General features: G+C 38.5%; 1 protein-coding gene across 2 annotated transcripts in view; it reads left to right on the top strand.

The window, feature by feature from the left end:
* SPIRE1 (spire type actin nucleation factor 1) overlaps positions 1 to 13,060 on the top strand; it is a 216,143-nt gene that overhangs the window by 73,108 nt on the left and 129,975 nt on the right. The window lies entirely within an intron of this gene.

Raw genomic sequence — 13,060 nt, 5'->3', positions numbered from 1 at the left:
TATATCAGATCCTCACTATTTTCTGTCAGAACAGTGTTCCCACCCTAGCCCAAGAAACCATCATCCCTGAGTTGGACACTACTGCAATAGCCTCGTAATTAATCTTCCTACATCTACTCTGACTCATTTTTCATCCATTTTCCAACATTGTATTTTTAAAGCTACCCTCTCTCTCTCTCTTTTTTAATTAATAGAATATTTCTTTCAGAGCAGTTTTAGGTTTACAGAAAAATTGGTTGGCAAGTGTAGAGTTCCCTCATACCCCTTACCTTCCCAGTTATCTTTTTAAAATATTTATTTGTGCGAGAGATAGAGAGAGAGAGAGAAAATGAGAATTAGCGGGCGAGGGGTAGAAAGTGAGGGGGACAGAGAATCCAAAATGGGCCCTGTGCTGACTTCAGAGAGCCTGATATGGGGCTTGAACTCATGAACCATGAGCTCTTGGCTTTAGCTGAAGTTGGATGCTCAACTGACTGAGTCACCCTGGTGCCCTCCCCCGTTATTTATAACTTATGTTAGTGTGGTACATTCGTTATAATTGATGAACAAATATTGATACATTATTATTATTATTATTATTAACTAAATTCCATAGTTTATATTAGGGTTTACTCTTTGTATTGTGCATTCTATGGATTTTGACAAACAATGTATGACATGTATCCACATTACTGTATCATGCAGAATAGTTTCACTGCTTTAAAAATCCCCCATGCTTCACCTTTTCATATCTTCCTAGCTCCCCAAATCCCTGGCAACCTTTGTAGTTTTCCATATTTTGTCTTTTCTAGAACATCCTGTAGTATTTATCTTTTCAGATTGGCTTCTTTTACTTAGCAATATACTTTTAAGATTCTTCCATATCTTTTCATAGTTTGGTAGCTCATTTCTTTTCATCTCTGAATAATATCCCATTGTATGGATGTTATCACAGTCTGTTACCCATTTGTCTACTAAAGAACATCCTGGTTGTTTCCAGGTTTTGTCAATTATGAATAAAGAACTATAAACATTTGTGTGCAGGTTTTCATGTGGACATAAGTTTCAACTTAATTTGGATAAATACTAAGGAGTACAATTGCTTGATTTTATCGGAAGAGTATACTCAGTTGTGTGAGAAACTGCCAGATGTCTTCCACAGTGGCTGGATCATTTTGCATTCCCACCAAACAATTAATGAGAGTTCCTGTTGCTTCACATCTTCACCAGCATTTGATGTCAGTGTTTTGGATTTTACTGATTCTAATAGATGCATAATGGGATCTCATTGTTTTAACTTGCAGTTCCCTAATGCATATAATGTTGAGTGTTTTCTCATATGTTATTTGCTGTCCACATATCTTCTTTGGTGAGTTGTCTGTTCCAATCACTTGCTCCTTGTGTAATCAAGTTCACTTTTCTTTCTTTTTTTCTTTTTTATAATTATTGAAGAAATCTCTACACCCAACATGGGGCTCAAACTCATGACCTAGAGTAGCATGCTCTTCCAGCTGAGCCAGCCAGGTACCCTGTGGTTTCATCTGTTACTGATTTTGAGTTCTTTGTGTATTTTGGATACCAGTCCTGTATCAGTTATCAGTTATGTGTTCAGCAAACATTTTCTGCCAGCTTGGGGCTTGTTTCATTCTCTGAACAGTACCTTTCATGGAGCAGAACTTTTTAATTATATTGAAGTTCATGTTATCATTTTTTTTCTTTTATGATTGTGCTTTTGGCGTTGTATTTAAAAAAATTGCCAAGCCCAAGGTCACCTAGACTTTCTCCTATGTTATTTTTTAGTTTTATAATTTTACATTTTACTTTCAGGATTATGATCCCTTTTGAGTTAAATTTTGGAAAAGTTATATGATCTGTGTCTAGATTTATATTTTTGCATGTAGATATCCTGTAGTTCAGTACTATTTGCAATAAAGACTGTCCTTTCTCCACTGAATTGCCTTTGTTCCTTTGCCAAAGTTTAGTTGACTATATTTTTGTGAATCTCTTTTCTAGGCTTTATTCTGTTTCGTTCATCTATTTGTCTATTCTTCTGCCAGTACCACATTGTCTTGATTACTGTGGCATATTATCTTTTATTTTATGTTTTTATTTTTAGAGAGAAAGAGACAGAGAGTGTGTGCATGAGCTGGGGAGGATGGGGAGGGTGGAGAGAGAGAGTGAGCCCAAGCAGGCTCCACACTCAGCACAAAGTCCAATGTGGGCCTTGATCCCACTACCCTAGGACTGTGACCAGAGCCAAAATCAAGAGTCTGATATTCAATCAACTGAGCCACCCAGGTGCCCTGGCATGATATCTTTTAATAATGAAATATGACCAGGGCGCCTGAGTGGCTCAGTTAGTTGAGCATCTGACTTCAGCTCAGGTCATGATCTCTCAGTTCATGAGTTCTAGCCCTGCTCTGTACTGACAGCTCAGAGCCTAGAGCCTGCTTCAGATTGTGTCTCACTTTCTCTCTGTACCCCCTTGTGCTCTTTCTCTTTCAAAAATAAAAATTTTTTTAATGTTTTAAATAAAGTATGATCAGATCATCCCACTCCCCAAAGCATGTCAGTGGCCTGCCGTTGCTTTTATGTGATGAAGACTCAGGTCCCTCAGATCACTCTACGAGTCTCCATGTTCTGTGTGAGGCACCCCCTCTCCACTTCTCTAGCCTCTTCCTAGCACTGCCTCTTGTCATTAGGATTTTTGTTTTCAATCATTCCTTGTTCTTCTTGACCTCCAGGCCTTTATACTCACTGTTACCTTTCTGGAATTCTACTCGAACTCTCTTCTCTGGTTAGCTCTACTTGGCTTTCACATCTCCATTTAAAAATTTCCTGAAGGAGAGTTTCCTGAATCTCTAAACTAGATTAGGGCTCCCTATCATATACTCTCATAATACCCTCTCTTCTTTATTATAATGTTTAGCACAATTATGTGAAATATTTATTATGTGTTTTCTCTAAGACAGAAGCTCTGTGAAGGGCAGAGAGCTCACAAAGGTGTTTTCTTCGTTCTATCTCCACTGCTATATACGCTGCTCTTGGTAAATACTTGTCAAACTGAGTGGATGAGTGAGGGGAAGGGAACTGTACATTGGACATTAGCTAGACTGATTAGTGGAAAAGTATACTTTCTTTGGATAGATTTTACTAGTGTGAGTTACCATGATATTTAGAGATTGCAACAGGAAATTTTATTAAATCTTTAATAGTTTTGTGAGCAAGGCAGAGAAGTGGCAGATCAGTATTACAGAGTTACATTGTAGTCAGTGTCAGCATGGAAAAAAATGTCTCTGGTGTTCTGAAGGGCTTCTTAGTTGCAACTATCCTATTTAATATTTACATCAATTTTAGAAGATTTAGAAGGCATACCCAAATTGGCAGATTTTATGTTTAGAAATGAAGTACATGAGTTAGATGGCAGACTCTAGATTTTAAATGATATTCCTAAGCAAAGCAAAAAGATTTTTTAATTTTTAAAAATACTTATTTTTCAGAGAGAGCGAGAGAACAAGACAATGAGTAGGGGAGGGGCAGAGAGAAAGGGAGGCACAGAATCCAAAGCAGGCTCCAGGCTCTGAGTTGTCGGCACAGAGCCCAGTGCGGGGCTCGAACTCACGAACTGTGAGATCATGACCTGAGTTGAAGTGGGATGCTTAACCGAATGAGCTACCCAGGTGCCCTAAAACAAAAAAAAAATTTTAATTATCAAGATACAAAGATAAAATAGATTAGAGAATTAGTAAAACACTTTACCAGGATTACATAACATCTTTACAAATACTAGGTAGAATTATGTTTCAGTTGTTAATTAATAGAGAAATTTGGTTAACTATTATGTGGTCTGTATAACTTGTCACTGTGGTTGAATGTAAACCTAAAGTGTCAGCAGTTTAATGAGCTGAACAGAAGTCTGAATATAAAACTGGGTATAACAAGGAAGGTGCCCATTTGTTATTTCTTTGATTGTACTACACATGGAATAGGATTTAATACTAGATAACATATTTTGGACAAGTATTGGCAGACTTAGAGATGTTCAGATGTGCAGCTTGGTTATAGAATTCGGGATGTGGAACTTGATAAGTGACGAAGTCAGATTGGAATTTTGACTCTGTTACTTGTTAATTGACACTAAACAGTTTATTGACTCTCTTTTAAGTTCAGTTTTCTCATCTTTAAAATGGAGATAATGTCTCCTTCACAGGATTGTGATAAGTAAAGGAAAAGATGTTCCTAATAAAATGTTACACAAATATAAGGACATCTCATTCATCTCACTGGCAAAGAGAGCTGAAGAGTTGAAGAAACTGTTTTTAATTTTCAGCCTGGAGAAGAAGGGATTTTGTCAATGAGGCATGATGGTGAAGGCAATAGCCGCTCCTGTTTGTTTGATGTCAGCTAGGCACCTTGCTTGACAACCTTGATAGGGGTTGTCCCCATTTAATCAGATTTGGCATTAAGTACTTCTGTGCTATTATACCTCTCATGTGTTTAACAAAGACTTTAAAGCATATACTCTGTGTAAAGCTAAGTGCTAGGCATTGTAGCAAATAACAGGAAGAATCATACTTAAAAAAATTTTTTTAATGTTTTTTATTATTTTTGAGTGACAGAGAGAGACAGCACGAGCAGGAAGGGTCAGAGAGAGAGGAAGATACAGAATCTGAAGCAGGCTCCAGGCTCTGAGCGGTCATCACAGAGCCCAACCCGGGGCTTGAACCCATGAACCGTGAGATCATGATCTGAGCCAAAGCCGGATGCTTAACTGATTGAGCCACCCAGTCACCCCAGGAAGAATCATACTTGATCCCTGTCCTAAAGGAACTTATGTTCTTTTTTTTTTTTTTAAGATACATTTATTTTTGAGAGAGAGAGAGTGCAAGTGGGGAAGGGGCAGAGAGAGAGGGGAACAGAAGATCCAAAGTGAGCTCTGTGCTGACAGCAGCAACCTCAATACAAGGCTCAAACTTGTGAGCTGCGAGATCATGGCTTGAGCTGAAGTCGGACGCTCAGCTGACTTGGCCACTCAAGTGCCCCGAAGTTTATATTCTAGTAAAGGAGACAAAACATGGACTCAAGTATTTTTAGGAAATGCAAGTCAAGTTGAAGAGGGGCCAGATGAAGTGAGTTAACATGGTAAAAGGAGGACTGTAAGTGAGCTCAATGTGTTACACCAACCTTGAATGCTTTCCATGAAACATTGATCTTAGTGGCTATGCTGCTGTTCTGTAGTGCAGCTACCCTCAGTGATGGCATGGCTGGAGGCCAGAGAACACTCAGTTCCATGTATGAGTCTCTTTGCCCCTGAGCTGTAGGGTTTTATACACAGCTGTCACTAGCTGAGAGGTAATTAGTCATGATGTTGTAGCAGCCTTAAATTTTGGAATATGTGGTTGTATTTGATGCCTTCTTTCCTCCACTCTTTATCAGTTGATTTGGCTTAAAAACCACAGATTTCAGTTGCGCTTCACTGGTTCCATTTAACTTTAAGATTTTATGCTGTAATTCCTGCTCACTTTAGAGTCTCTGGAAGTGTCTGGAATTGGGGGTGTGGTGCCAATGTGACAGTACGTGAAGGGTGATTTTCCAGCTGCTTGGAAACTGGTCGTTCAGAGGAATATTTTAGATCTGACATTGTTGTTTCCCTTTGGGTTCTTAACATTTCCAAAGGTTTTGTCAAAGGAACTTCTAAAATTAGTACAGGAAAGTATGTATCTAGGGAAGCCGGTATGTCTAGGTACAGTTATCCTTTGGTTATTGTTCTGGTGGTCACCCCTATTCCATAGCTCGAGACACTCTGAAGAACTGGGTATATATTTTAGCAAGAGGTTAAAAGTTCCCTCAGTCTAGAAGTAGTGAGTCACCTGGCGTACATGTCAGACTACTAATGCCCAGCCTTGCTATGCTGTTGTTTCCAAGAGGTTGGGTTAAATATAGAATTACTTTGTGGTTTAGGTTTAAATCAGGAAAGCTAAATAGATTTAGGATATTAAAACCAGGTTAAACATAGTTTATCCTTTAACTAGAAAGTTTTCAGAGGTTATTTATGGTTGGATCACCATTGTAGTGGTCTGTTGAAATGAGAAAGATTGAAGTGATGGGTATTTTTGCCTAGGTCCATAAATTCTATGTCTGACTTTTCAATTAGATCTGAGTTGAAGGAATTTCTGTTTTGGTTTATTCACTTGTTAACTGTTAAGTCTTTGCTGTTTATAAAATAATGTAAAGACATAACGATGAATCATAGAGGACTTCACCTTCCAGGAGGTTAATCATGTTGGGGAATTAAGATATGTACGTAATTAACTATAATCCAAGTTAGAAAGTGAAATGTACTGCATAAAGATACAGGTCAGGGGTGGCTGGGTGGCTCAGTCGGTTGAGCGTCCGACTTCGGCTCAAGTCATGGTCTCACAATCTGTGGGTTTGAGCCCTATGTCAGGCTCTGTGCTGACAGCTCAGAGCCTGGAGCCTGCTTCGGATTCTGTGTTTCTCTCTCTCTCTCTGTCCCACCCCCACTCATTCTCTGTCTCTCACTCTCAAAATAAAATAAAGACATAAAAAAAATTTTTTTTAATAAATAAAGGTACAGGTCAGTGTGATGGTGATTTTGAAGGGGAAACGATTGTTTTCATCAAGGAAGAACAGTGGATAGAGACTGTGAGGTGATGTAACAGCTGACAGTTATTAATAAGGGTCAGCAAGTCATTATGAAAGGGATTCCTTTGAGCAGGGAGATGGAAAAATGAATAGGATTTGGACATGTGAAAGTACAGGAGAAAGTCCATGTAGAAGGTAAGAACAGGGGCGCCTGGGTGGCTCAGTTGGTTGAGCATCCAACTTCGGCTCAGGTCATGAGCTCACAGTCTGTGGGTTTGAGCCCCGGGTTGGGCTCTGTGCTGACAGCTTAGAGCCTTGGAGCTTGCGGTTCGGATTCGGTGTCTCCTCTCTCTGCCCCTCCCCTGCTCACTCTCTGTCTCTGTCTCTCAAAACAAAAAATAGACATAAAAGAAAAAGAAGGTAGGACCAATACTGAAAAAATGTCATGGAGACAAAGTATGAAACATCTAAAGGAAAGAATAAGAAATTTACAGTTGGACAGTGGTATACATGAGTGATAATTAAAAAAAAACTACGTTAAAGCGGTAAAATATAATAAGATGAGAAAGTGTATTTGCCATTTAAGGCCTACTCTTCCACCCTGGGAATGTCTGCTTAGAAGACACACCTTTTACCATGACTGTGGTAAATAACATTGCTAGTTTTGAGTAGGACCCAGAACAAGAGAAGGCTCTGAAATAAGTCCTGTTGCTGTGCAAACTGCTCTGTCCCTTGGGCCATATGATCCAGCAAATCCAATGGTGCTTGAATTGGCAGTACATAGATGCTGTTTGGAGCCTTTGACAAGCTCCAATGGGTAAATGACAGTGTAGATCCTTAGGATTTTGGAGCAAAGCCCTGTTATTCTTTGTGGATAACTATTCTCCATTTGAGAAACAACTCCTGGTCTGTTACCGGGCCCTACTGCAGATTGAACACTTAACCATGGGCTGCCAAGTTACCATGTGACCTGAGTTACTCATCATGAACTGGGTATTATCTGACTCTTCAAGCCACGAAGTTGAGTGCGGATAGCAGCACTCCATCATCATCTGGAATGGTATATATGTGATTGGGCACAAGTCGGCCCTGAAAGCACTGCCCAAATGCACTTCTGCTATACTCCCTTTTCTTTTTTAGCCTGTATCTGTTTGCCTTATGGGGAGTTCTATAATCAGTCAACAGAAGAAAAGAAGACTGGGGCCTGGTTTACAGATGGTTATGCATAATATGCAGATCCCACCTGGAAGTGGACAGCGGTAGCAATATAGATCCTTTCAGGGATATCCCTGAAGGATAGGGCTGAAGGCAAATCCTTCCAGTGGTTGGAACCTTGAACAGTAAACTTGGTTGTGCGCTTTGCTTGGAAGGAGCATGTTTGGAATATCGGTGACAAGGAAATCTGGGGAAGAGATATGTGATTAGATTCTCTGGACCAAAAAAAAAAAAAAAAAAAAAAGTCTTTGTGTCCCATGTGAATTCTTACCAAAGAGTGAACTCAGCAGAGAAGGATTTTAATATTCAAATCAATGGAATGGCCTTTTCTGCGGATACCAGTCAGACTTTTTTCCCCAGCCACCTGTCATCATGCAGTGGTCTTGTGAACATGACTAAGGATGGGATTATGCAGGGGCTCATCAACATGGATTTCCACTCAAGGTTGACCTAGCTGTAGCCACTGCTGAGAGCCCAGTCTACCAACAAGCAGAGACAACACTAACTCCCCAATATGGCACTGTTACCCTGGGCAACAGCTGTTACCCAGCTGTGGCAGGTTGATTACTTGGACTGCTTCCATCATGGAAGGGACAGCATTTTGTTCCTCCTGGAAGAGTTACTTACTCTTGATGTAGATTGCCTTCCCTAGGTATGCAGGGCTTCTGCCAAAACTATCATCCTTGGATCTACAGAATGCCTTACTCATCATTATGGTATTCCACACAGCATTACTTCTGATCAAGTAATGAAATAGGAAATCAGGTGTAGCAGTGGGCCTGTGCCCACACAATCTACTGGTCTTACTATGTTTCCCACTATCCTGAAGCAGCAGCCTGGATGGAATAGGAGAATGGACTATAGGGAGACTTAAAGAGCTGTATGTGTGTACCAGATTCACAAGGGGTAGATTTGTGATAGTTAATTTTAGGTGTCATCTTTTATTATTAATTTTTTTATTTGAGTGTAGTTGGCACGCAATGTTACATTAGTTTCAGGTGTACAGCATAGTGATTGGCCAAGTATATACATTATGCTGTGCTCACCACGACACTATTACAATATCATTGACTATAATCCTTATGCTGTATATTTCATGTGACTTATTCATTCCGTAACTGGAAACCTTTAACTCTCACTCCCCTTCACTTATTTTGCCCACCCCCAACTCCCTCCCCTCTGGCAGCCACGAATTTGTTCTTTCTATTCATAGGTCTGATTCTGATATATTAATATATGTTGTTTCCCTTCAACTTTGAAAATAGGGATTAGAGTTCCAAGTCAGACCATACAAATGGATTAAAATATTCCGTATTTTCAGTGGGAAATAGTTATATATATATGTGTGTGTGTATGTATGTATATACATATATATATGATAGATTTCAAATTTTGTGGAGATTTTTTTTTGAGTGGATGCCTCAGTGCTTTTAAGGGCTGTATAGAGTATATGATGACAATGACTCTATTGTGTTTAACTTATCTTTAAAACTTCTGACTTTTCCTTTTCTTTGATACCACGTAAACAACTTTAAAAAGTCAGCATTGACTATAGCTACAAGTGGGATAAAGGAAAGGATAGAGCTCTCTGTTTTGAGGTGGGTAGCTAGATAAACATGGGGAAGAGGTGAGCTGGGGCAAGGGGAAGAGAGCAGAAAACATTTACAGAGCACCTATTATAAATCAGATACTATGCTAGTACTTCCATTCATGTGAATATCATTTAGTCTTAAAAATCTCATGAGATGTAGGTAGTTATTGATACTCATTGTACAGATAAGAAAAATCATGACTAAAATAAATTACCCGGAGTCAAATGGTTAGTGGTAACAGTCAGCATTCAATTTTAAATCTGTAGTTTCATTGCCTATGTTCTTCCCCCTCAAAGAGCTAAGGTGAAGTGAGCTACTAGCACTGTAAAATAAAAGAGAAGGGTTGTTTTTTCTTTTTCTTTTTTTACTTTTTATAATTTGTTTATTTTTTAAATTTACATCCAAGTTAGCATAGAGTGCAACAGTGATTTCAGGAGTAGATTCCTTAATGCTCCTTACCCATTTAGCCCATCCCCCCTCCCACAACCCCTCCAGTAACCCTCTGTTTGTTCTCCATATTTAAGAGTTTCTTATGTTTTGTCCCCCTCCCTGTTTTCATATTATTTTTCTTCCTTTCCCTTATGTTCATCTGTTCTGTGTCTTAAAGTCCTTATATGAGTGAAGTCATATGATATTTGTCTTTCTCTGACTGACTAATTTCACTTAGCATAATACCCTCTAGTTCCATCCATGTAGTTGCAAATGGCAAGATTTCATTCTTTTTGATTGCTGAGTAATACTGCATTGTGAATATATATATATATGTGTGTGTGTATACATACATATATACATACATACACACACACACACCACATCTTCTTTATCCATTCATTCATTCATCGATGGACATTTGGGCTCTTTCCATACTTTAGCTATTGTTGATAGTGCTGCTATAAACATTGGGGTGCATGTGCCCCTTTTAAACAGCACACCTTGTATCCCTTGTATAAATACCTAGTAGTGCAATTGCTGGGTTGTAGGGTAGTTCTATTTTTAATTTTTTGAGAAACCTCCATTCTGTTTTCTGGAGTGGCTGCACCAGTTTGCATTCCCACCAGCAGTGCAAAAGAGATCCTCTTTTTCCGCATCCTTGCCAACATCTGTTGTTGCCTGAGCTATAAATGTTAGCCATTGTGACAGGTGTGAGGTGGTCTCTCAAAATGGTTTTGATTTGTATTTCCCGGATGATGAGTGATGTTGAGCATTAACTTTTTCATGTATCCATTGGCCATCTGGATGTCTTCTTTGGAGAAGTGTCTATTCATGTCTTTTACCCATTTCTTCACTGGATTATTTGTTCTTTGGGTGTTGAGTTTGGTAAGTTCTATATAGATTTTGGATACTAACCCTTTATCTTATACGTCATTTGCAAATATCTTCTCCCATTCCATCAGTTGACTTCTAATTTTTCTGATTGTTTCCTTCACTGTGCAGAAGCTTTTTATCTTGATGAGGTCCCAGTAGTTCATTTTTGCTTTGGTTTCCCTTGCTTCTAGAGACATGTTAATAAGTAAGTTGCTGTGGCCAAAGTCCATGAGGTTTTTGCCTGCTTTCTCCTCTGGGATTTTGATGGCTTTCTGTCCTAGGTTTAAGTCATCCATTTTAGTTTTTCTGTGTATGGTGTAAGAAAGTGGTCCAGGTTCATTTTTCTGCATGCTGCTGTCCAGTTTTCCCAGCACCATTTGCTGAAGAGAATGACTTTATTCCATTGGATATTATTTCTGCTTTGTCAAAGATTTGTGGGTCCATTTCTGGGTCTTCTGTTCCATTGATCTGAGTGTCTGTTTTTGTGCCACAGTCTTGATGATTACAGCTTTGTAATACAGCTTGAAGTCTGGGATTGTGATGCCTTCAGCTTTGATTTTCTTTTTCAAGATTGCTTTGGCTATTCGGGGTCTTTTCTGGTTCCATACAGGTTTTAGGATTGTTTGTTCTAGCTCTGTAAAGGATGCTGGTGTTATTTTTATAGGGATTGCTTTCAATATGTAGATTGCTTAGGGTAGTATTGCATTTTAATAAGATTTGTTCTTCCTATCCAGGAGCATGGAATATTTTTCCATTTCTTTGTGTCTTCTTCACTTTGTTTCATAAGCTTTCTATAGTTTTCATGATATAGATTTTTTCACCTCTTTGGTTAGATTTATTCCTAGGTATTTTATGGGTTTTGGTGCAATTGTAAATGGTATCGATTCCTTGATTTCACTTTCTGTTGCTTCATTGTTGGCATAGAGGAATGCAACTGATTTCTGTGCATTGATTTATACCTAGCGACTTTGCTGGATTAGTTCTAGCAGTTTTTTGATGGAATCTTTTGTGTTTTCCATATAGAGTATCATGTCATCTGTGAAAAGTGAAAGTTTAACCTCCTCCTGGCCAATTTGGATACCTTTTATTTCTTTGTTTTGTCTGATTGCCGAGGCTGAAACTTCCAATAATCTGTTGGATAAAAGTGGCGAGAGTGGACATTCAAGTCTTGTTCCTGACCTTATATGGAAAGCTCTCAGTTTTTTCCCATTGAGGGTGACTTAGTGGTGGGCCTTTCATATATGGGTTTTATGATCTTGAGGTATGATCCTTCTATCCCTGCTTTCTTGAGGGTTTTTTTTTTTTTTTATCAAGAAAGGATGCTGTATTTTGTCAGATGCTTTCTCTGCATCTATTGAGAGGATCATGTGGGTTCTTGTCCTTTCTTTTATTGATGTGATGTACCACATTGATTATTTTGTGGATATTGAACCAGCCTTGCATCCCAGGTATAAATCCCACTTGGTCATGCGAAATAATTTTTTTAATGCATTGTTGGATCCTGTTGGCTAGGATCTTATTGAAGACTTTTTTGTCCATGTTCGTCAGGGAAATTGGTCTATAGTTCTCTTTTTTTAGTGGTGTCTCTGTCCGGTTTTGGAATCAAGGTAATGCTTGTTTCCTAGAAAGCATTTGGAAGTTTTCCTTCCATTTCTATTTTTTGGAATAGCTTCAAGAGAATAGGTGATAACTCTTCCTTAAATGTTTGGTAGAATTCCCCTGGAAAGCCATCTGGCCCTAGACTCTTGTTTTTTGGGAGATTTTTTATTACTAATTTGATTATTTACTGGTTATGGGTCTGTTCAAATTTTCTATTTCTTCCTGTTTCAGTTTTGGTAGTTTATATGTTTCTAGAAATTTGTCCATTTCTTCCAGATTGCCCATTTTATTGGCATATAATTGCTCTTATTATTATTTGCATTTCTGCTGTGTAGGTTGTAATCTCTCCTCTTTCTTTCTTAATTTTTTTTTATTTGGGTCCTTTCCTTTTTCTTTTTGATCAAACTAGGTCTATCAATTTTGTTAATTATTTCAAAGAATCAGCTTCTGATTTCATTGATCTGTTTTGCTGGTTATTTTTGGCTTCAATAGCATTGATTTCTGCTCTGATCTTTATTATTTCCTGCCTTGTGATGGTTTTGAGTTTTATTTACTATTCTTTTTCCAGCTCTTTAAAAGGTGTAAGGTTAGGTTGTGTTATCTGTGACCTTTCTTCCTTCTTTAGGAAGACCTGGATTGCTGTATACTTTCCTCCTAAGACCACCTTTGCTGCGTCCCAGAGGTTTTGGGCAGAGAAGGATTGTTTATTTGAGATCTTTCTGAGCAGAAAAGAAAGGTTGTATTGAGGAATAAAGTAAAATTCC

Source organism: Suricata suricatta, chromosome 14 (genome assembly GCF_006229205.1).
Source record: "Suricata suricatta isolate VVHF042 chromosome 14, meerkat_22Aug2017_6uvM2_HiC, whole genome shotgun sequence".
Taxonomy (NCBI): Eukaryota; Metazoa; Chordata; class Mammalia; order Carnivora; family Herpestidae; genus Suricata; species Suricata suricatta.
The sequence above is the reverse complement of the archived record's forward strand: the minus strand, read 5'-3'. Positions and strand labels throughout refer to the sequence as shown.